The 26,672-nt window shown below is 41.0% G+C and overlaps 1 pseudogene; it reads right to left on the minus strand.

Moving 5' to 3' along the window:
- Window positions 1-22,084: 22,084 nt before the first annotated feature.
- Window positions 22,085-25,356, minus strand: LOC132131736 (uncharacterized; annotated as a pseudogene).
- Between the last annotated feature and the right edge of the window lie 1,316 nt (window positions 25,357-26,672).

The raw sequence follows: 26,672 nt of genomic DNA on the forward strand, positions 1-26,672 counted from the left end.
ATCTTCTTTGGCCTGACGGAGCTGTCTGAGTTTTGCAGTGAACCACGGTTTGTCATTGTTGTAATTTAGTTGAGTCTTGGTAGGAATACACATATCCTCACAGAAACTGATATATGATGTTACCGTCTCTGTGAGTTCGTCCAGATCGGTGGCAGCAGCTTCAAAAACACTCCAATCAGTGAGGTCAAAACAAGATTGTAAATCCTGCTCTGCTTCATTAGTCCATCTTTTTACAGTCCTTAATACAGGTTTAGCTGATTTTAGTTTCTGCCTGTAGGTCGGTATAAGATGAACCAGAAGGTGATCAGAATGTCCCAAAGCTGCTCGTGGAACAGAGTGAAATGCATCCTTTATTGTTGTGTAACAGTGATCCAATATATTACTGTCTCTTGTGGGACAAGTAACATGCTGTCTGTATTTTGGCAGTTCACGGGAGAGATTGGCTTTATTAAAGTCCCCAAGAATGATTAAAACAGAGTCCGGGTGTTGTTGTTCTGTCTCTGTGATCTGCTCAGCGAGTTTCTGTAAAGCTGAGCTCACGTGCGCTTGAGGAGGGATGTAAACACTCACCAGAATGAACGAATGAAACTCCCGCGGCGAATAGAACGGCTTGCAGTTAATGAAGAGCGTTTCGAGATTTGAGCAGCACGTCTTCTTTAACACAGTTACATCTGTACACCACCGTTCATTGATGTAAAAGCATGTCCCGCCGCCGCGCGATTTCCCCGTTGATTCTGCGTCGCGATCCGCTCTAAACAGCTGAAAGTCCGGCAGATGGAGCGCGCTGTCCGGTATGGTGTCATTCAGCCAAGTTTCCGTGAAACACAGAGCAGCAGAGTGGGAGAAATCTTTATTTGTCCGAGAGAGCAGAAGCAGTTCGTCCGTTTTGTTGGGTAGAGAGCGGAGATTTGCCAGATGGATGCTAGGCAACGGCGTTCGAAATCCGCGTTTTCTGAGTCTCACGAGCGCTCCCGCTCGCTTTCCCCGTCTGCGCGTCCTCTTGAAGCGTGTGATCAGCGCAGCCGCTCCGCCGACAAGAATGTCCAGCAAAACATCAGAATAGTCGAAAACCGGTGAAATATCGGGAGATGTGTGTTGCCGAATATCCAGCAATTCGTCCCTGGTGAAACTGATTGCAGGAATATAACTAAAGACAGGACAAACTAACAAAAACACAAAAACAACTGCAGAGCACGTCACGGAGGCAGCCATCCTGTATCGGCGCCACTCAGATATAATTTAGATGGTTGCTCTGTCAATTCTTCGTCATCAGTTAGGAACCTAGGTGTGCTACTTGATCGCAATCTTTCCTTAGAAAGCCACGTTTCTAGAATTTGTAAAACTGCATTTTTCCATCTCAAAAATATATCTAAATTACGGCCTATGCTCTCAATGTCAAATGCAGAAATGTTAATCCATGCATTTATGACCTCAAGGTTAGATTATTGTAATGCTTTATTGGGTGGTTGTTCTGCACGCTTAGTAAACAAACTACAGCTAGTCCAAAATGCAGCAGCAAGAGTTCTTACTAGAACCAGGAAGTATGACCATATTAGCCCGGTCCTGTCAACACTGCACTGGCTCCCTATCAGGCATCGCATAGATTTTAAAATATTGCTTATTACTTATAAAGAAGCCCTGAATGGTTTAGCACCTCAGTATTTGAATGAGCTCCTTTTACATTATAATCCTCTACGTCCGCTACGTTCTCAAAACTCAGGCAATTTGATAATACCTAGAATATCAAAATCAACTGCAGGCGGCAGATCCTTTTCCTATTTGGCGCCCAAACTCTGGAATAACCTACCTAACATTGTTCGGGAGGCAGACACACTCTTGCAGTTTAAATCTAGATTAAAGACCCATCTCTTTAACCTGGCATACACATAACATACTAATATGCTTTTATTATCCAAATCCGTTAAAGGATTTTTAGGCTGCATTAATTAGGTAAACCGGAACCGGAAACACTTCCCATAACAACCTATGTACTTGCTACATCATTAGAAGAATGGCATCTACGCTAATATTTGTCTGTTTCTCTCTTGTTCCAAGGTCACCGTGGCCACCAGATCCAGTCTGTGTCCAGATCAGAGGGTCACTGCAGTCACCCGGATCCAGTACATATCCAGACCAGATGCTGGATCAGCACCTAGAAAGGACCTCTACATCCCTGAAAGACAGCGGAGACCAGGACAACTAGAGCTCCAGATACAGATCCCCTGTAAAGACCTTGTCTCAGAGGAGCACCAGGACAAGACCACAGGAAACAGATGATTCTTCTGCACAATCTGACCTTGCTGCAGCCTGGAATTGAACTACTGGTTTCGTCTGGTCAGAGGAGAACTGGCCCCCCAACTGAGCCTGGTTTCTCCCAAGGTTTTTTTCTCCATTCTGTCACCGATGGAGTTTCGGTTCCTTGCCGCTGTCGCCTCTGGCTTGCTTAGTTGGGGACACTTCATCTACAGCGATATCGTTGACTTGATTGCAAATAAATGCACAGACACTATTTAACTGAACAGAGATGACATAACTGAATGTCACCTTTATTTATGTAGCGCTTTAAACAAAATACATTGCGTCAAAGCAACTGAACAACATTCATTAGGAAAACAGTGTCAATAATGCAAAAATGATAGGTAAAGGCAGTTCATCATTGGATTCAGTTATGTCATCTCTGTTCAGTTAAATAGTGTCTGTGCATTTATTTGCAATCAAGTCAACGATATCGCTGTAGATGAAGTGTCCCCAACTAAGCAAGCCAGAGGCGACAGCGGCAAGGAACCGAAACTCCATCGGTGACAGAATGGAGAAAAAAACCTTGGGAGAAACCAGGCTCAGTTGGGGGGCCAGTACTCCTCTGACCAGACGAAACCAGTAGTTCAATTCCAGGCTGCAGCAAAGTCAGATTGTGCAGAAGAATCATCTGTTTCCTGTGGTCTTGTCCTGGTGCTCCTCTGAGACAAGGTCTTTACAGGGGATCTGTATCTGGGGCTCTAGTTGTCCTGGTCTCCACTGTCTTTCAGGGATATAGAGGTCCTTTCTAGGTGCTGATCCAGCATCTGGTCTGGATACGTACTGGATCCGGGTGACTGCAGTGACCCTCTGATCTGGACACAGACTGGATCTGGTGGCCACGTTGACCTCGGAACAAGAGAGAAACAGACAAATATTAGTGTAGATGCCATTCTTCTAATGATGTAGCAAGTACATAGGGTGTTATGGGAAGTGTTTCCGGTTCCGGTTTACCTAAATAATGCAGCCTAAAGATCCTTTAACGGATTTGGAAAATAAAAGCATATTAGTATGTTATGTGTATGCCAGGTTAAAGAGATGGGTCTTTAATCTAGATTTAAACTGCAAGAGTGTGTCTGCCTCCCGAACAATGTTAGGTAGGTTATTCCAGAGTTTGGGCGCCAAATAGGAAAAGGATCTGCCGCCTGCAGTTGATTTTGATATTCTAGGTATTATCAAATTGCCTGAGTTTTGAGAACGTAGCGGACGTAGAGGATTATAATGTAAAAGGAGCTCATTCAAATACTGAGGTGCTAAACCATTCAGGGCTTCTTTATAAGTAATAAGCAATATTTTAAAATCTATGCGATGCTTGATAGGGAGCCAGTGCAGTGTTGACAGGATCGGGCTAATATGGTCATACTTCCTGGTTCTAGTAAGAACTCTTGCTGCTGCATTTTGGACTAGCTGTAGTTTGTTTACTAAGCGTGCAGAACAACCACCCAATAAAGCATTACAATAATCTAACCTTGAGGTCATAAATGCATGGATTAACATTTCTGCATTTGACATTGAGAGCATAGGCCGTAATTTAGATATATTTTTGAGATGGAAAAATGCAGTTTTACAAATGATAGAAACGTGGCTTTCTAAGGAAAGATTGCGATCAAATAGCACACCTAGGTTCCTAACTGATGACTAAGAATTGACAGAGCAACCATCAAGTCTTAGACAGTGTTCTAGGTTATTACAAGCAGAGTTTTTAGGTCCTATAATTAACACCTCTGTTTTTTCAGAATTTAGCAGTAAGAAATTACTCGTCATCCAGTTTTTTATATTGACTATGCAATCCATTAGTTTTTCAAATTGGTGTGTTTCACCGGGCTGCGAAGAAATATAGAGCTGAGTATCATCAGCATAACAGTGAAAGCTAACACCATGTTTCCTGATGATATCTCCCAAGGGTAACATATAAAGCGTGAAGAGTAGCGGCCCTAGTACTGAGCCTTGAGGTACTCCATACTGCACTTGTGATCGATAGGATACATCTTCATTCACTGCTACGAACTGATGGCGGTCATATAAGTACGATTTAAACCATGCTAATGCACTTCCACTGATGCCAACAAAGTGTTCAAGTCTATGCAAAAGAATGTTGTGGTCAATTGTGTCAAACGCAGCACTAAGATCCAATAAAACTAATAGAGAGATACACCCACGATCAGATGATGAGAGCAGATCATTTGTAACACTAAGGAGAGCAGTCTCAGTACTATGATACGGTCTAAATCCTGACTGGAAATCCTCACATATACAATTTTTCTCTAAGAAGGAATATAATTGTGAGCATACCACCTTTTCTAGTATCTTGGACAGAAAAGGGAGATTCGAGATTGGTCTATAATTAACTAGTTCTTTGGGGTCAAGTTGTGGTTTTTTGATGAGAGGCTTAATAACAGCCAGTTTGAAGGTTTTGGGGACATATCCTAATGACAATGAGGAATTAATAATAGTCAGAAGAGGATCTATGACTTCTGGAAGCACCTCTTTTAGGAGCTTAGATGGTATAGGGTCTAACATACATGTTGTTGGTTTAGATGATTTAACAAGTTTATACAATTCTTCCTCTCCTATGGTAGAGAATGAGTGGAACTGTTCCTCAGGGGGTCTATAGTGCACTGTCTGATGTGATACTGTAGCTGACGGCTGAATGGTTGCAATTTTATCTCTAATAGTATCGATTTTAGAAGTAAAGTAGTTCATAAAGTCATTACTGCTGTGGTGTTGGGAAATGTCAACACTTGTTGAGGCTTTATTTTTCGTTAATTTAGCCACTGTATTGAATAAATACCTGGGGTTATGTTTGTTTTCTTCTAAAAGAGAAGAAAAGTAATCGGATCTAGCAGTTTTTAATGCTTTTCTGTAGGATATGTTACTTTCCCGCCAAGCAATACGAAATACCTCTAGTTTTGTTTTCCTCCAGCTGCGCTCCATTTTTCGGGCTGCTCTCTTTAGGGTGCGAGTATGCTCATTATACCATGGTGTCAAACTGTTTTCCTTAACCTTCCTTAAGCGTAAAGGAGCAACTTTATTTAAAGTGCTAGAAAAGAGAGAGTCCATAGTTTCTGTTACATCATCAAGTTGTTCTGAGGTTTTGGATATGCTAAGGAATTTGGATACATCAGGAAGATAACTTAAAAAGCAGTCTTTTGTGTTAGAAGTGATGGTTCTTCCATACTTGTAACAAGAAGTAGAATTTACAATTTTGGCTATATGAATTTTGCAAAGAACTAAATAATGATCTGAGATATCATCACTTGGCTGAATAATTTCAACACCATCAACATCAATTCCATGTGACAGTATTAAATCTAGAGTATGATTTCGACAATGAGTAGGTCCTGAAACGTGTTGTCTAACACCAATAGAGTTCAGAATGTCTATAAATGCTGATCCCAATGCATCGTTTTCATTATCAACATGGATATTAAAATCATCAACTATTAAAGCTTTATCTGCAGCCAGAACTAACTCGGATGTAAAATCACCAAACTCTTTAATAAAGTCTGTATGGTGCCCTGGTGGCCTGTATACAGTAGCCAGTACAAACATAACAGGGGATTTATCATTAACATTTGTTTCTTTGGATAATGTTATATGAAGTACCATTACTTCAAACGAGTTATACTTGTAGCCTGCCCTCTGAGAAATCCTGAAAACGTTGTTATAAATTGAAGCAACACCTCCACCTTTGCCTTTTAGACGTGGCTCATGTTTATAACAGTAATCTTGGGGGGTGGACTCATTTAAAATAATGTAATCATCAGGTTTTAGCCAGGTTTCTGTCAAACAGAGTACATCTATATTATGATCAGTGATCATATTATTTACAAAAAGTGTTTTCGTAGAAAGGGATCTGATATTCAATAAGCCAAGCTTTATCATTTGTTTATCCATATTGCTTCTGTTTTTTATTTGTTGAACCTCAATTAAATTGTTAATCTTAACTTGGTTTGGACGTTTTTTGTATTTTCTAGTTCGGGGAACAGACACAGTCTCTATAGTGTGATATCTAGGTGAAAGAGTCTCTATGTGCTGAGAATTAACTGACCTCTGTGACGGGAGGCAGCTAGCAGACAGTCGGTTTAGCCAGTCTGTCTGCTTCCTGACCTGGGCCCCAGTTAGTCAAGTATAAACACTAAGACTATTTGCCATATTTCTAGAGAGAAGAGTGGCGCCACCCCAGGAGGGAGGAAGACCATCTCTTTTAAACAGGTCAGGTCTGCCCCAAAAGCTCGTCCAATTGTCTATGAAACCTATGTTATTCTGTGGGCACCACTTAGACATCCAGCCATTGAGTGATGACAATCTGCTATGCATCTCATCACCACGGTAAGCAGGGAGGGGACCAGAGCATATTACAGTGTCTGACATCGTGCTTGCAAGTTCACACACCTCTTTAATGTTATTTTTAGTGATCTCCGACTGGCGAAGTCGAACATCATTAGTGCCGGCATGAATAACAATCTTACTGTATTTACGTTTAGCATTAGCCAGCACTTTTCAATTTGCCAAGATGTCAGGCGCTCTGGCTCCCGGTAAACATTTGACTATGGTGGCTGGTGTCTCTATATTCACGTTCCGTACAATAGAATCACCAATAACTAGAGCACTTTCATCAGGTTTCTCAGTGGGTGCATCACTGAGTGGGGAGAACCTGTTTAATGTTTTGATCGGAACAGAAGAGCGGTGTTTTGACCCACGACTACGCTGCCTCACCGTCACCCAGTTGCCCTGCAGCTGGGGCTCTGTTTCCGGAACCGAACAATGTACAGGAATCCCTGAGCTAGACGCATCCAAAGCCGTATCTATAACCCTAACATTCTTACTGTCCTCAATTAAAGTTTGGATGTGTGTCTCTAATTCTGAAATCTTCTCTGTCAGCCTAACTATTTCCCTGCATTTATCACATGTGAATCCCTCATCAGCGACAGAGATAGATAAACTGTACATGTGGCAAGAGGTGCAAGTAACAATGACGGGAGAAGCCATTACTCACCGTGCTTAATGAAATATTCTTACTGCGGTTGTTTGATGAACTTGTGAAAAACTGGAGCGAGGGAGAGGAGAAAAGAAAACAGCGATAGGTTCGAATGAAAACGCTAATGACAAGCTAACGAGTGCTAACGCTTTGCAGGTGTACTGCACTCACGGAAATAAAATAAAAGTGAACGATCAAAGTTGATCTGATAAGATTGATCGATAATATCAGAAATATGGTGTGAATTAAGTTATATTTTACCACTTTAAAAAACAGAGAGTGATAGTAAGATAAAGATTCTAGAGAAAAAATAAAATAAAAACAGCTACACGGAGCTACAATTTGCTACAGAAGGCCAACAGGAAGTAGAGAAAACACTGTCCAACAGCCCGAATCCAATGATGAACTGCCTTTAACTATCATTTTTGCATTATTGACACTGTTTTCCTAATGAATGTTGTTCAGTTGCTTTGACGCAATGTATTTTGTTTAAAGCGCTATATAAATAAAGGTGACATTGACATTGACATTAAGTTAAGCATGCTCGTGACATCCCAGACCTGAATAGTTAAATGATTTACAAAAGATGAATCACTGTCTAGCCATCTGGGATTTTGCGATGGAGATGCAGGTTAGGATAATGATTTTTGGTAGCATTGCATCACATCATATGTGTATATTAGCATTTGTGGCATCTGATAGAAGGTTTAAACACAGAAGCAGTGACACGTGATGTCAGACTTAAGTGGACTGAATTATTATACTTAAAATGTTTTTATTATTATTATTAAACAGGACATTGGATAAAATTTTCACTTTGTTCACTTTTATTTTTTGCATCTGGTGTATCTGCCAGCTTAGAAAAGCTGAAAAGTCATACAGTTACTTTGTTATGCGTTGTGTCAGAAAGTCATTCAGTGAGCTGCTTCAATCTGCAGTCATTTGTTTTTACGTAGATAGCTATCTATGTGAAAAAGACTGGCTCCCAGACATATAGAGATATATTCACTCGTCTTTTGTTGATACGCACCATGGAAGAGATGTGGGGCAAGCAGTAGCTCATTATCATTTAAAGAGATATGCACCGAATGCGTCGCTGTGAACAGATCTGTTTTTGATAAAGTAAAAAGGTGTTGTTTTACATGAATATTGAGTAATAATAGCATGCACATTGTTTAAGTATTGCACCTGCATTATTAAAACTTTGAGCATTTTACATGTGTGGATGGGACACATTTACAGCCAGTGTAAGTGCACAACACACAATTTTGTTTGTCTGCTGAAAATAAATATTTGTGTTTTTAAGAAGCAGTAGACCTCAGATGCTTTAGATTGAGCTGTACTGAACTCTGAATGTTACAGTATGTTAGTTATTTGCTGACTGGCAGACAGAAATCTGCTTGGAGAAAATCAACGGCAGTACAGAGGATGAAAAGACAATGCAGCGGATGCTGAGCTGATGTGGTGGAAGACAAAACTTGAAATTCACTATAGCATCTATAAAGACAGCCTTCATGCTTTCAATGTGGAACCAGCCACAGCTAAACGGACTTACTTCTCAAACCTTATAAACAGTAACTTAAACAACACTCGCACTCTTCTTGCTACTGTTGAGAAACTGACAAACCACCAAAGTCAGATTTCCAGTCAAATGCTCTCTGACAGCAAAAGCAGTGTTTGCTTCCTCATCAATATCAGGAAGGTGATTATAACATCCCCAAGTTATGCAGAGGTCGGCTAGATTCGGCTACAATATCAAAAAGAAGATACTATGTCCATTTTTGAAGCAATTAATAGCACATTTTTGGAAGAAATAGTGTAGCACCTAAAATCGTCAACCTGCTATCTTGACACACTTCCCACATCTTTTTTCAAAAGTGTGATAAACTCTTTAGAAGCAGATCTCTTAGAAGTGCTGAATGCCTCACTTCTTTCTGGGACTTTTACAGACTTCCTGAAAATTGCAGTTGTTAAGCCCCTCCTGAAAAAGAGTAATCTTGATAACACAATTTTGAGCAATTATAGACCAATATCAAATCTTCCTTTTATAAGCAAAATTATATAAAGGTAGTTTTTAATCAACTGAACAAATACTTAAACTCAAATAGAAAAACCATTTTCAAACTGGTTTACGACTGCATCGCTGCACAGAGACAGCACTCATTAAGATAATAATTCTGATTCTGGCAAATTATCTGTGCTGGTACTACTAGATCTTAGAGCTGCATTTGACACTGTCGATCATAACATACTACTAGAGAGACTGGAAAACTGTGTCAGGCTTTCTGCGATGGTACCCAAATGTTTCAGGTCATACTTAGAAGGGAGAGGTTATTATGTGAGTCTAGGAGAGCATAAGTCTAAGTGGACGTCAATGACATGCGGAGTCCCACAAGGCTCAATTCTTGCACCGCTCTTGTTTAGCCTGTATATGCTCCCATTAAGTCAAATGATGAGAAAGAACTAAATTGCCTATCACAGCTAGATTTACCTAGCCTTATTGCCAAATGACTAAAGACTCATTAACTCCCTCTGCCAATGCATTGATGTAATTAATAGTTGGATGTGCCAGAACTTTCTTCAGTTAAACAAGAAAAAACTGCATTGCATTTGGAAACAAAGTTGAAGTTCTCAAGGTGAATGCATACCTTGTCTCTAGGGGTCAAACAAGTAAAAATCAAGTCAGGAATCTTGGGGTGATTCTGGAGACAGACCTTAGTTTCAGTAGTCATGTCAAAGCAGTAACTAAATCAGCATAATAGCATTTAAAAAACATTGCAAAGAATTAGATGTTTTGTTTCCAGCCAAGACTTGGAGAAACTTATTCATCTCTTTATCACCAGCAGGGTGGACTATTGTAATGGGCTCCTCACCGGCCTTCCCAAAAAGACCATTAGACAGCTGCAGCTCATCCAGAACGCTGCTGCCAGGATTCTGACTAGAACCAGAAAATCTGAGCATATCACACCAGTCCTCAGGTCCTTACACTGGCTTCCAGTTACATTTAGGATTGATTTTAAAGTACTTTTACTCAGTTAAAAATCACTCAATGACCTAGGACTAAAAATACACTGTGGATATGTTCACTAAATATAAACCTAACAGACCACTCAGATCATTAGGATCGAGTCAGTAAGAAATACCAAGGGTTCATACAAAACAAAGCAAATCTACTTTTAGTTATTTTGTCACCCGGAGTTGGAATTGGTTTCCAGAAAAAAGAACAGATGTGCTAAAACATTACCTGCTTTTAAATCTAGACTCAAAACTCATCAGTTTAGCTGTGCATTTATTGAAAGAGCACTGTGCGATGTCCGAACTGATTGTACAGTATTTAATGAATTGAACAAACGAATTGCATTAATAAATAAACTTGCTTTGCCTTGCCGATTTACATAACTGAAATGTTTAATGTTTGGGATTACAGAAACATTCACTGACTGTCAACACACTATACCAAAAATATTGTTGATCAAATTTATTTTTCTGTTTATTCTCTCACATTTTCTAGCTCATCTGCCCACTCCTAACATTAGCAGAGATTTTTCACAAAATCTTTCATCATCCTCAGAGCAGAATTGTTCATTGGTGTGTTCAGTGGTGAATGTGGGTCATGTGACTCTCTCCTGGTACAAAGGAAACAAAAAGTTTATTGTCCAGCATCAGTGTGTCTGATCTCAGCATCAGTCTCTCTCTACCTCTGGAGGTGGAATATCAGGATAAAAACAGCTACAGCTGTGTGCTCAACAATCCCATCAGCAACCAGACTCAACACCTGGACATCACTCAACTCTGTGCAGGTATGATAGGAGTGAATATTAGTGATTATTTAGAGAGCGAATCCACTCAAAATCGATTTTTCAGACGTATTTATAGTTCATACAGACTATTTTTGTTCATTACAGATCAGGGTCTACCTGTGTTTTACATGATGCTGATTGCTGCTGCTGGATCTCTGTTGATTGTTGCTGTACTCGTGATCTTTTGCATCTGCAGGAAATGTACAAAAACAGGTGAGGAATTCAATTATTATCTACAAACATTAACTTCCATTCATTCATTTCAATCAGATATACAGATTACTATATACAAGAATGCAAACTTTCCAGTTTTAACACGTGTGATTATTGTTAATACAGTTCAGACCTGGGAAGAAGACAATACTGATTCAACATTTTGTATACCAACAACTCGAAAAACGGTAAGAAGATGCAAGAAGTTGATGCAGTCAGTTAGTCTGATTGAAGCTTGTTGATTGAAGCTTTGTGTGTGATACTCATCATACAGAGGAGGATCAGATGTGGGTGATCTATCAGCCCAACCATTATCAGTATTGCCTTCAGTAACGAGCAGATCAAAAGGACAGATCTTAAGCATGTTTTCAACCTATTAAAATTAAGTGCATTTACTGTTTGTAAACCAGTATAAGTATATTCATTTTGCGGACCTAAGTAAATTAATTAGCAGAAATGTACATTTATTAGCACAGAAAAGTATTGTATTTTTCTCAATCTCTATTCTATTTATGACGTACATCACATGCTACTTCTGAGATGAACAACAAATGTGTTTTTATATTACAAATGTCCACGTTTGCTTGGTTGTGTTTAGTGTAGCCACAGTGTCCTTTCACATTTAATGCATATTTTTATCTAATCTAATATATATGTAAAAGAAAATAGCATTGGAAAGAAAATAAAAACTAATTGTGTTGGCCCTTTACTTAAAGTCACAATATGTAATTTTTGCTGCTAGAGGGAGCATGTTCAAAATAAACAAAGACCAAAATCAAAAGATTATGACGTCACTGGCAGGCGACACAATGACCCTGTGGACACGGTCCATGTCACTAGTTAAAATTTCGAATTTCTCTGGATTTAATCATTATTCGAAACATTTGGGTGAATGTCAGTACACAAGTCAGCAGAATATATAACACTGTTCTAGTGGTTTTTGGATATTTTAATTAAAAAAATCTAAGATTTTGTGCCTTTAATACTAGTTTCTATTATCTTTTATAAAAGTTTGTTTAAAAACGTACTCGGTTACTAACGTAACCTCGGTTCTCTCTAGAAGAGGGAACGAGTACTGCGTCTTAGCTAAGACGCTACGGGAAAAGTCTCTTTTCACGAAATACTGAAGCAAAAAATTATCCTTAATTTTGAATTATTGTAAAGCGCATTTGCAGCAGCACACAGCCATAGGCGAGACGGCTTGCTCGCTCAATGGCTGCTCTGTGGCAACTGCACAAGCCTATCGAGCGCAGGCTGATGTAACATCAGACCAATGAGGGCGCTTCGCGCCCTCCATGCCACTTCCCGCCAAAACGGGTGTGGCCTAGCCCTATAAAGGGAGCTCGAAAAGGCTGACTCACCTGATTTATTTCATCGCCGAAGCGAACCAGAGTGAATCGTATGCACGGCAGAGAACGCAGTACTCGTTCTCTTACGAGAGTTCTCTCGTACTGCGTCTTAGCTAAGGCCACAGGCCAAAGAACGGTCTACCCTTGAGCAGCGCTCCCCATCCCGAAGTGGAGGCGTCCGTCGACACCATTTTCACTTTCGAGGAAGTCCCCAGGCTTACACCTGATCGGTACCAGTCGTTCGCTGTCCAGGGTTTCAAGGCTGTAACACAGCTCTGATTGACCATGAGACGCAACTGACCGGATATCCACGCTCTGCGTGGTACTCGCGCTTTCAGCCAGAACTGCAAGGGGCGCATGCGGAGCAGGCCCAACTGAAGAACTGGTGATGCTGAGGCCATGAGACCTAGCATCTTCTGAAATTCTCTGAGCGAGAATGTCGCGCCGCAGCAGAGAGAGCTCGCTCCGCGCTGAATGCCCAACGCGCGCTGTGGCGACAGCCGCGCCGTCATGGAGCGTGAGTCCAGAGCTATATCCAAAACCAGTATCGTCTGACTGGGGTTCAGCGAACCCTTCGTCCAGTTGACACTGAGACCAAGTTTCTCGAGGTGATCGAGTAAAATGGCCCTGTGCTCCACGAGCTCTGATCGTGACTGAGCCAGAATCAGCCAGTCGTCCAAATAGTTCAGCACTCGCATGCCTCTGAGTCTGAGAGGAGCGAGCGCTGCGTCCATGCACTTCGTAAACGTACGAGGAGCCATGGACGAGCCGAACGGCAGGACTGTATACTGGTATGTCTGGCCCTCGAAGGCGAATCTCAAGTATCGCCTGAGACGTGACTCTATCTGTATTTGAAAATACGCGTGCGTCCTTCAGATCTATCGACATGATGCACGAGGAGTCTCCTGGTTGTAAGCATTTTGAAACTGCGTTTCGCCAATGCTTTGTTCAGCTGTTTTAGATCCAGTATGGGTCTGAGACCCCCGTCTTTCTTGGGCACTAGAAAGTATTTGCTGTACAGCCCCCCTTCGCTTTGAGCTCCCTTTATAATGTCTAGCACCCAATCTGAAACCCCTGGAAGCGCTGACCATGCGTCTGCATGAATGGCTAGGGGTTGGATGCGAAGCGCGCTCTGTTGGCTGGGCAACGGCAGCGCTTCGATGTGCTCTAACATGGGCGTTAAGCCTGTGACATTTGAGGCGGGGAGCGCGCTGATCACAGCGGGCAGATCGCTCGTCCTCGACCCCTCCACGGTGCTTAACCGAGTGAGGGAGGGCTGAACGGGTCCCGTGGGACTAGTGCTGTCTGTGAGTAATTGTGGGCTGTAAGCGTGCACATTTACTGCTTTAGACTCGCTTTCTGCCTGGGCAGAACGAACGTGCACGGGTTTCGTGCAGGAACCACATGACGTATGTGACATAGTGTTTGTGGGCACTGAGGAGTGGGCACGTTTACTATGTAGTGCGCGCGATCGACTTGAGTCGCTTTTATGGGTGCGAGCCCTGTGTGAAGGGCTGTGCTTATATGTGGAGATGGGCACTGAGCAATGGGCATCGTCACTACATTTATAGCACCATCGGCCGTGGCCAGGACACCAGAAATTACACCTTTTTCGGGAAATATCTGGGTAGCCGTGATAACGTTTTTTTGTGTGCAGGCAAGCGGGCAACCGTACAGGCTTGCGCATTGCAAAAGACGCTGAGACAGTCACAATCCCTGGAACTGAAACAGCGGCGCACTTGGGTGAGAGTTCGGCCGCGGCGACTCGTACACCGGCGCTTTCCTAGGAATGCTAGGATGGCTTCGGGGCTTCCGGCCTCACCGTAATCCTCTGCCGTGGTCCCCGCAACACGGGCCGACGGCCGGTACAGCGAGAACGGGGTCTCGAGCTGCGTTGCTGACGCTGCTGTGATAACGGCTTTTGTGTGCAGGCAAGCGGGCAACTGTGCAGGCTTGCGCGTTGCAGAAAACGCTGAGACAGTCACAATTCCTGGAACTGAAACAGCGGCGCGCTTGGGTGAGAGCTCAGCCACAGCGGAACTCGTACACCGGCGCTTCGATGAAGCAGCAGGAGGCGGGGGGTGGGGCTGAGAGCTTTGCAGGGCCGGTCTAGCACGACTCGCTGCAGAACCGGAGCGCTTGCCATGTCTGAGAGCGTCAGCCCTAGATGCCTCTCAGCCACCGTAGCGGAAGCCATAACTCGTCCCATGGCCTGTGCAGCGGATTTAGTAGCGAAGCACTCCTAAAATCAACGAGACAGATAGCCTCAGGTCCCATCTGTAGTGCAGACGCAGCCTGCCCAGCAGCAGAAAGATTTGCGAGAGATGACGTCATGCGGCAGGCTTTAGATGGCAACACCGCTTTCGTCCGCCGTCCAGCAGAGGGCAGGCAAAGGTGCGTCGCTATCGCCTGTTCCACCGGCGGAAGTGACTGGTAGTTCCTGTTTTTATCATCATCTAGTGTGGAGAATGCTAGTGAGACAGACGAACGAGTTCGCGCTGAATATGGAGCTTTCTAAGCCTTTGCCACCTCTTCGTGAAGCTCAGGAAGAAATGAGGCGGGCTTTGAGTTCGGAGAAGTACACTCATCCGAAAGGAAACTACCATCCAGCCCGGGAACGAGAGGAGGGGCGCTGGTGCAGACAACTCGAGGCCGAAGCTCGTCGTGGCCAGTGTGAGCACTCGCCTCGGCTCCTTCTCGATGTCAGCTCGTTTGCTGGGCTTCTGAGCAGAAGGTGCGAGATCCCCGGAGCTCGCCCAGCCCTCACTGCCCGAAGCTAGCAGAGAGCACGTGTCCTCTTCCCCCGACGCGGCCCTGAGATCGACTTCCTCGGAAGACGCGGCGGCAGAGAGCGGGCGCTGACCATCGGGAAGCGATGAAGGGGAGGCCGGTGAAGCAGAGTGAACCGGCGAGCTCGGTTGAGCTGGAGGCGGTTCCGGAATCCACTGGAAACGGCGCTTTTTACGGCGCCGCAGCGCAGCGGAGAATGCAGGCTCAGAGAAAAAAGCCAAGCGAGCCCTCAGAGTCACCATTGGCAACAGCTCGCAGTGAGGGCATCTGCCATCAGCGAGCGCGAGCGCTGCATGATCTTCACCCAGGCAGGAGACACAGATGACGTAACGGTCTCCCTCGCTGAGTGGGGCTCTGCACAAGCCGCAAGAAGGCATCTTAAAAAAGACGCAAGCTCTTTTACGAGTGTGTGTCGCAGGGCGAACACACACACACGCATAAAGAACAGTTGGATATAATAGAATTGAAAGGATATGGGCGCCGGAAACCGCAGCAGGAACGGCAGTGGAAGGCGGCGTTGGCCAGCGGCTTCAGGAATAGCTCATCCCGCTGAGATGCTATCTGACGGCGCTTGCTTCTTCTCGTGATCCAAGGATGCGTGAGCTTCGCTGAAGAGATGAAAAATCAGGTGAGTCAGCCTTTTCGAGCTCCCTTTATAGGGCTAGGCCACACCCGTTTCGGCGGGAAGTGGCATGGAGGGCGCGAAGCTGTTACATCAGCCTGCGCTCGATAGGCTTGTGCAGTTGCCGCAGAGCAGCCAATGAGCGAGCGAGCCGTCTCGCCTATGGCTGTGTGCTGCTGCAAATGCGCTTTACAATAATTCAAAATTAAGGATAATTTTTTGCTTCAGTATTTCGTGAAAAGAGACTTTTCCCGTAGCGTCTTAGCTAAGATGCAGTACGAGAGAACTCTCGTAAGAGAACAAAACACATCATTTGTTTACATACAAAGTTTAAATTAAAGGTTGATCACATGGTTTTAGCTATAAATGGGGATATCATCATAAAATCACTAAATTCACACTTAAGGTCTGTGCACCGCTCAAAAGTCTTATGTCATTAATACATTTTAATTCAATAACTGTGCATCCAGCAAATCAACAGATACCTGATTGAGTGTATTTTCCTTGCAGAAATCAAACATGGATGATGTGTATGAAAATATCCCCAGAAAACCATGATCAAATACTGTGTCTACTGGAATTTGACATTGACTCGCACCATTTGGTTTTGTTCACATTTGTTCTCTGACAGGATGTTTCTGTTTTGTTTTTACTCTTGTATCACATTTTGTAATGTTATAAAAAAAAATATTTTGCAATTCAAACTTTCAGTTTAACATATGAACATTTAGCTAACTTTAACTTTACTGTTGTATTTTATTATTTACTGTTCTGTTTTATCCTTTAAAAATTTAATTGGCTATCGAGAGCATTACATAGTGATTACAGTAGGCTATCACACATACATATTATGATTTCCTGGACATTTTGGCAAATGAATCACAAGCACATCAAAATCACATTTCAAAGCAGAAAATCACGAATATAAGAATATTGTTATTTTTACTTGCTATAAAAAGATGCTGTTATTACAGAGGAGCCCTAACGAACCAGCTGCTGATGCCTATTTGAACAACAAACTGAGTAAAATGCAGTCAAAATATATTTATTTATCTTTTGAAGGCTCCTTTCATGGACTAACATTGTTATATTTAAATGTTAATAAATCAGCAGTATGTAGGCTTCTCTGAATTCTGTTCTGTTTGAGTTTTGTACAGACTGTGGATATTAAAACAGATAGTTCCCCTAAAAAAAATTAAATTCTGTCATAAATTACTCACCCTCATGTTGTTTGAAACCTGTAAGACTTTGTTCATCTTTGGAATAAAAAATGAACATATTTTTGATGAAATCCGAGAGCTCTCTGACCCTCCATAGACAGCAATGCAACTGTAATGTTTCCAGGTCCAGAAAGGTAGTAAGGACATCTGTAAAATAGTCCATGTTGAATCTCTGATTTAGGTCTGTCTGAACACTGAATCCACTGATTTTCAGATTTGATTTAATCTTCTTTATGTTGTGTTTCTCTATCTGATGATCTGGATGATAATGTCTCTGTGCTGAATTCTGTTCTCTTGTCTGGCCTGGACATGCTGGCTCCCTTAAAATCACAATCTGTATCTTTAATATGCTCTGCTCCTTGGTACAATGATGTCATGTGTGATTTGAAGGCTATGTGTCGTGAAATGGAGCATAGATAGCGCATATCAGGTTTAACTGTTCATCACCAGGACCGGAAAGACAGCTAACTTGAATATAAATGTAACAACGTGCAACGTCCATAGTCATGGGAAGAAGGGGGCGGGAACCAGCGAACATTTAAAGAAAACTTTAATAACAAAATAAACACAAAAAAGCGTGACAGCCCTTCACACACGCCTGTCGAGCAGAAACAGAACCAAAACACAAAATAAAATCCAGGCCTGTTCCTCTCTTGTCCTTCACTGTCGTTACTCCTCCCTTTATCCTTCCGGAGCTCCTCCGTGGATCTCGAGACCAGTGAGTGGTGCCGGTGTCTCCACCGGCCTCGCTCCGTTCCCACAGCTCTCTGCCCCGTCCCACTCATCACATACCCCCATCGCCCCTCACAGGCCAGGGGGTACTCCTGAGACTACTCTCTACTCTCCACTCTGGGGGAGCCGATCACGGCAGCCGTGGCATACCTGGGGGTATGGACAGATAGACGAGGCGAGAGAAAAGGAGACAACGGGATGAGGAGAGACAGAGGAGAGTGAGGAGAAAAATATAAACAATTGTTTCGGTTCCCAGACATTCAATTCAATTCAATTCAAGTTTATTTGTATAGCGCTTTTTACAATACAAATCGTTACAAAGCAACTTTACAGAAAATTATGTTTCTACAATATTTAGTAGTAGCTAGTAGTTTGTGCACGTTTGACAGGATTTTAGAAAAATAAAAATAATAATAATAATACAAGACGTAGTCAGCTAGATGATGAACTATCAATATTATTAATTAATAGTAATTATATGATGCAGTCACACATGTAGCAATAATTGTTAGTTCTGTTTGTTGATTCAAGGTTAGGATCATCTGGGGTCCTCTGAGGGTCAGCATCATCTCTTCTCAGGTGTTCTGGATCCAGACTGGAGCTTGTGTAAATCCTAGTTACCACGGGATGTAAATCCCGTGGCAAAACATAGAAACAAGATAGAGACATCATTAGCATAGCTGCTGATCCAACAAAGTAAAATTAGTTTAACCCAAGCTAAAGAATAAAAATGCAGATGCAACTACACTCACAATTTAAGAGATACATTATTCGAATGCTTGGCGAAAGAGATGCGTTTTTAATCTAGATTTAAACAGAGAGAGTGTGTCTGAACCCCGAACATTATCAGGAAGGCTATTCCAGAGTTTGGGAGCCAAATGTGAAAAAGCTCTACCTCCTTTAGTGGACTTTGCTATCCTAGGAACTACCAAAAGTCCAGCGTTTTGTGACCTTAGGGTGCGTGATGGGTTGTAGCGTGGTAGAAGGCTAGTTAGGTACGCAGGAGCTAAACCATTTAGAGCCTTATAGGTAAGTAATGATAATTTGTAACAGATACGGAACTTAATAGGTAGCCAGTGCAGAGACTGTAAAATTGGGGTAATATGATCATATTTTCTTGACCTGGTAAGGACTCTAGCTGCTGCATTTTGGACTACCTGTAGCTTGTTTATTGACGAAGCAGGACAACCACCTAGAAGTGCATTACAATAGTCCAGTCTAGAGGTCATGAATGCATGAACTAGCTTTTCTGCATCAGAAACAGATAACATGTTTCGTAGCTTGGCAATGTTTCTAAGATGGAAGAATGCAGTTTTTGTAACATTGGAAATATGATTTTCAAAAGACAAATTGCTGTCTAATATAACACCCAGATTTCTGACTGTAGAGGAAGTAACAGTACATCCGTCTAGTTGCAGATTGTAATCTACAAGATTCTGTGTACTGTTTTTTGGTCCAATAATTAATATCTCTGTCTTATCCGAATTTAATTGGAGAAAATTATTTGTCATCCAATCTTTTACATTTTTAACACACTCTGTTAGCTTAGATAATTGGGAAGTTTCATCTGGTCTCGTTGAAATATATAGCTGAGTATCATCAGCATAACAGTGGAAGCTTATTCCGTATTTTCTAATAATATTACCAAGGGGCAACATGTATATTGAAAATAGAAGGGGACCTAGGACGGATCCTTGTGGCACTCCATATTTTACTGATGATAAATGAGATGACTCTCCATTTAAGTAAACAAAATGGTAGCGATCGGACAGGTAGGATCTAAACCATCTTAGAGCCTGCCCTTGAATACCTGTATAGTTTTGTAATCGATCTATGAGTATGTCATGATCTATGGTGTCGAACGCAGCACTAAGATCAAGTAAGACTAGAAATGAGATGCAGCCTTGATCTGACGCAAGAAGCAGGTCATTTGTAATTTTAACAAGTGCAGTTTCTGTGCTATGGTGGGGCCTAAAACCTGACTGAAATTCTTCATACAGATCATTTTTATGCAGGAAGGTGCTCAATTGAGCAGACACAACTTTTTCTAAAATTTTAGACATAAATGGAAGATTTGAAATAGGCCTATAATTTGCCAGTACACTAGGATCTAGTTTTGGTTTCTTAATAAGAGGCTTGATAACCGCCAGCTTGAATGGTTTTGGGACGTGACCTAAAGATAACGACGAGTTAATGATATTGAGAAGCGGTTCTTCGGCTACAGGTAACAGCTCTTTTAGTAATTTAGTGGGTACAGGATCTAATAAACATGTTGTTGGTTTAGATACAGTGATAAGTTTATTTAGCTCTTCCTGTCCTATATTTGTAAAGCACTGCAGTTTATCTTTGGGTGCGATGGATGAAACTGAAGTGTTAGACGCTGTAGAATCTACATTCGCTATTGTATTTCTAATGTTATCTATTTTATCAGTGAAGAAATTCATAAAGTCATTACTATTTAACGTTGGTGGAATATTTGAATCAGGTGGCGTCTGGTAATTTGTTAATTTAGCCACTGTGCTAAATAAAAACCTTGGATTGTTTTGGTTATTTTCAATGAGTTTGTGGATATGCTCTGCCCTAGCAGTTTTTAGAGCCTGTCTATAGCTGGACATACTGTTTTTCCATGCAATTTTAAAAACTTCCAAGTTAGTTTTTCTCCATTTGCGTTCAAGACATACTGCCGCTCGGCCCTCCACCAGCTGAGAGTCTCTCACTCTCGATGGTACTGGACATCTTTGGTGGACGGCCCAACTCTCCTCAGCATCCTAGTGGATGGAGATGGCTCCTTCTGTCGAGGGAAGCCGGTAGCGAGTCCCCTGTTCCCTGCTCCTCCCCAATCATGGCGGACGGCAGCTGGCTCCTGCCGAATGGTTACGACTGCCCGATCTCCTAAGCTCCACAACCCCACCTCAGCAGCGAGGGCTCTCTGACAGCGTGTTCCTCCTTCCTCCTGGGTTTCGGCACCAATGTAACATTATAAAACGTTCATAATCACGTTTCACTAATGAGCACCTCTGAGCATTTGGCTTCAATTTGTGATCTCTGACTTTTACAAGTTGTGGACAGTTTTTGGGACTGTTGAGATCCACACAGCCATGTATCAGCACATAGCACAATTTCTGGAAAAGCACACAAATTGACATACATCAGTTTGAGAGTCAAACTGAAACCTGCTGTGTCCTGACTCCCTTAAATATATATATACAAGTGGTTTGATCTGTTGTTTAAAACAAACCACATGCACATAAGAATACCTATTAATAAACGTTAATCATATATAATGAATGCTTATTGTGGTTATTGTGGATTTGAGAATGCATGCTAGAAGTTTGAACCTAGCATTCAGGTGAAGGCCTTTTTAATTTCCTGCTCATATAATGGCAATATTGTCAGCCTGACTGTTTGCACACACACTTTTGGAAGAGATCTGAACTGAATGATGACGTCACTATCGTCAGTGAACCGACTTGTCATTGTCCCCTTGCATTATTGACAAGCCATTTTCTTGTTTGACACTGTAAAGCTGCTTTGACACGATCTGTATTGTATAAAGCACTAATAAAGGTGACCTAATTATACTTAATGTGAAACTCACTGTTTGCTACTACCATGTATATCCATCATAATGGCTGACAAACAATAAATGAACTGCAAAGGTTTCGAAGAACATGGGAAACACTCTTTTTTTTGTAGCAGACCAGAAATGATGACATTTATCTCTGGTTGCAGAGCATCAGTGTTACTTGTCAGTAAAGTGTGGGACAAAATCACAAGCAAGCAACAAATAATAGAAGTTCACAGTGAATCCTACCTCAGCTCTTTCAGGTCCTGATATATTACCACTGGGTGTGGCCATGAATATGTATAAGTTTACAATATAAAAACTTATAATATAAATATTTCAGTCTACAATAAAAAGATTATTTATACAATGTCCTGTTTTAGGAAATTGTATTTTGTAAGCACAGATCTGTTTTTCCCACTTTTATCCAGTTGTTACACATAACAATTAAAATACAAGACAGCACACTCTGTAATCATTTCATATTTTATATTATAGATATAATATATGAATATTCCTGTCTGGCCATCTTACAACCAAGACTGAAAAGGAATATTTTTGGTTTAAAGGAACTTTAGTTGCATTTACATTTGCTGGCAACTGGGGAGAAACCCGTTCATGATGCAATAGTGTCTACAGTAATGGCTCATATAGAGTTACACTAATAAAACCTGTGCAGATAAAAGAAAACGATTAGTGTTTAGCTGTCCACTGTAGTGGCCACCATGCTAAACAAAGCTATAACTCCCAGTGTTAGTTAAATCAAGGAAAACGTCACTGAGCTTCACAGTTTAGAGGACGCAAAACAGCAGGGTAGCCTACATCCATGATGCACAAACATAATGCATTCATAATTGTGACATTGAAGTGCTTTCATCTGTTTATGATACTGTTTAAAAGCTAAATGACTGTGACATAATTACACATACTGAAAATAAAACTCTTCCTCTGTGAAAGGGGAAAATACCAGATCATTTGTTGAGGAATGCAGGATGCTTGTTTCATAGGTATGTTTTCTACAGCAGCCTCCTGTAAGAAAAATAAATTAATTAATTAATAAAACAGATTCACAGAATGTAACAAATGAACAGGATTGATGTTTCAATTACAAAATGCTCTGACAAACTGAATCACATTGTCATGTTCTGTAGTAATGCAACCTGTTTGAATGCATCTGATGCTTTGAGATTAAAATAGCCACAAATCATACAGAAAGAATTTGGTTGTTTCTATAAAATGACACGCAAAAATAAAAAACGAACGCATTCTTTGACTTTTTGCATGTGATTTGAAACAAAACTTTTAACTTTCAGTTAAATATCCACAGGCATCTTCTCTAAACCACTTGCACATCTAAAAAAAAACCATTACTATTGTAAATTCACTTATACTGGTGTTTTTGTAATGACGAAATGAAACCACATCACACACACAAAACACACAACAACCAGAAATTCTCACCTGCAACAAATAGCAGAACAAATATTGCCGCTATAGCAAATAAATACAAAAGACAATCTGTAACGAAAAATACATTATTACTAGAGATCAATGATTATTGAGATCTTCGATAACAAAAACATTAAAATTGCTCAAGGGAAAATGATCTTACAGACTGAATTACACTCACTATAGCCGGGAACACTGAAGATGCTGATAATGTGTTGTCGATGGATGCTGCTGCTGTTGGTGACGATCTCAAGATGATAAAGTCCAGAGTCTGTGGTTCTGGTGTTTGTGATGGTCAGAGATCCAGTCTGATGATCCAGCTTCAGTCTGTCTCTGAATCTCCCATCAGCATCTTCACATTTATCATCTCTACAGATCTTACTGGGATCACCATTGATTTTTGCTATGAAAGTGTAATTGAAGTACCAAGTCATCAAATCACTGGTGTTTTCCATTACAGCAGGATCTAAAGTAACAGATTCTCCCTCCTTCACTGACTTGGCCAGCATTTTATTCAGCTCTGCACCAGGAACATCTGAAACACAAACCAACAGCTGCTGGAGGATATTATAGTACACAATTTGTCCCACGTATGCATATAATTGTTTCATTTTGCCCCCTAGTGGCAATGGCACAGAACTTCTATATAATCCAGTTCATGTTAATAAAAAAAAAAATTAAATATATTAAGAATTATCAATACTAAATACCATCTTACACCCACAACAATAAAAGGTTAAATTTTTACTTCTCAAGTAAATCGACTTTGTCCATATTTTGTGTTTCTAAAACACAAGTTAATTATTATTTTTTTTTTACCTCTCCACTTTGGATTCCCAGTTTAACTAGACTGAAGAAAATATGAAATTAATGTAAACAGATGACAAAAGAAGGTCATAACAGAGGGGTCCACAAACATCTGGATTGCCACTGTAAAGATAAAAAGCACTGAAACTCAGTGATGTAATAAAAAATTAAGCATGTCTTTAATCATTCATTTAATGACTCACCGTGGACAGTGAAACTAAAGATCTTTTGAGTGATGCTGTTGCTGCTGATGATCTGTAGTTAATAAAGTTCAGAGTCTGTGTTTGTGATGTTTGTGATGGTCAGAGATCCAGTCTGATGATCCAGCTTCAGTCTGTCTCTGAATCTACCAGTTCCTTCATTACACTCAACATCTGTACAGGTCTTACTGAGATAATCACTGATTTGAGCGATGCGAGTGTCTTTAAAATACCATTTAATCTTTTCTTGTTGGTTTGTTTTAACATCAGTGTGTAGAGTGACTGAATCTCCCTCCATCGCTGACACTGAAACTATGTCTGGATCAACACCAGATGCAGCTGAAGAAGAAATAAACAGATAATCATAATTCACTTTTAAGAAAGTAGGTAAACACACAGTATTTTTTTTTATGTAAATTTCTCCAAATGTTTTGTTGGTAATCAGTTTATACTCAGTTATAAGCAATGACATCACAAAGTCTTAAGTTTCAGTTTCAAGACTGAACAATGCAAAACAGACCAGACTTCACTATGATGCCTTGATGCTCATGCAGTGCTTGTTTACATCAGAGTGTACAAACACACACACACACACACACACACACACATACACACACACATATAACAGTGAATATTAAAATTGAATATTTTCACACACACACACACACACACATAACAGTGAATATTAAAATTGAATATTTTCACACACACACATACACACACACACACACAGACACACACACACACACATATAACAGTGAATATTAAAATTGAATATTTTCACACACACACACACACATATAACAGTGAATATTAAAATTGAATATTTTCACACACACACATACACACACACACACACACACACACACACACACATATAACAGTGAATATTAAAATTGAATATTTTCACACACACACACACACACACATATAACAGTGAATATTAAAATTGAATATTTTCACACACACACACACACAGACAATTTGCGCTTGAAACGCAAGCCGGATGAGGGTGTTCCGTCACTGACCATTATAGCTCGGTGGAAACTTAATGTAGGATACAATATGCTGACTCCGTTTTTCTCTTTGTTTTTGTTGACTGTTTTCACGTAGATACAGTCTCACGAGAATACTCACCAATCCCGGCATCTAGACACATAGGCTATGCGTGTTTTTATAATCGTTATCGAAATACCATAAACAAAACAAAAAAAATACAAAACATGCCTTACCAAGCTGTAAAACGCACACCGGGACGAAAATGAAGAGATTCATTGTTGCTACCGAAAACGAAAGGATTGGAGTGGATAACGTCATCCTGGAAAGCCGCAGTCCTGCAGAGTTCTGCTCCGACCTCGACAAAAAACTCTCCTGCTTGTTTCTTTCTAGTGCTGCCTTCAGAATTCGACCAGAAGAACGTACCTCATAAGAGGAAGTAAAGCAGAATTTGTATTAGACTTAGACCACCCCTGTATTAGACTGACCAGGCCAGAGGGAGACTGCGCCATCAGAACAGACCAAGGCCCCGTTCACACCTCGCTTAAAAAATCTGAGATGAAATACATTAAAGATGTCAGATCTTCTAATCGTGGTAGCTGCATGATCTCTAGCTGATTTGGTTCTTCAAACGAATTTGCGGAGTTTATTAAAATATCCGGATTAGGTTGTCTAAGATTCCTGCGCATTCTGGTGTTCCCCGTACAAGCCAGATGTTTCAAAATGAAACCACGATCAGCAATGCAGCGATTGGCTGGCGGCAGGACTGAAACGTAATGACGTCATATAATTAAAGAAGACACCTGACATAAAACTTGAAAAATTTCTGGACCTTTTAAGAAAACAGCAAAGTTAACAAACAACATCTTATAATAGATAAATAAAATGTGCTTTTATTTTATTTTATTTATATGATTCCCAATTAGCCTTTCGCCGAGCCCCGCCCCCCTTAGTTACTGTTGCTACTTCCGACAAACAAATGGTCAAACACGAGATTGCCATGACGGGAAGAGGTATACCTGTGCGGGTCAGTTACCTTTTTTGGAGTAATACCTCCGCGATATCCTCCAGATCGAGGCAAAAGGGATTACAGTATGTCGTGGAAAAGCAAAATCTGAGAAACACCATGACCTGTACCTCAAATGCAACCAGCACAGCCTTGTGTACCAGTCATGCTCTTGCACTGCCGGGAAAGTTCTCTTTCATATGTTATTGTCTATTGCGAGTAGCTATTTTTATTATTATCTTGGTGAGTAAAGGTTTTAAAAATGATAACTAAATACTAATTTAGTCTTAAATGCATAATGTAGACATATAGGCTAGCCTATATAGGTTAATGTTGGCATTATTCTTTTATTAAATTTCAGCTGCTATGGCGAAGCAAATAAGGTAGAGTTTTTATCTTAATTAATTTCATTATTGCCAAATACCCATCTTAATTTAGAATTTATCTTAATTAAAATTTTTAAGAAAGACTCGTTTTTATTGGTGCGTTGGCCTATTTATAGGCTAAATGAGTCTATACCTAGGGCTATTTAGAGTTCTGAGATGTTACGATGTCACAGAGGACTTATTTTATTTCTTCGTTCAAACCTCCAAGTGGCCTATTATGTTAGTCATGTATAAATTATGTTAAAACATGTATAAATGACT

Source organism: Carassius carassius, chromosome 48, assembly GCF_963082965.1.
Source record: "Carassius carassius chromosome 48, fCarCar2.1, whole genome shotgun sequence".
Taxonomy (NCBI): Eukaryota; Metazoa; Chordata; class Actinopteri; order Cypriniformes; family Cyprinidae; genus Carassius; species Carassius carassius.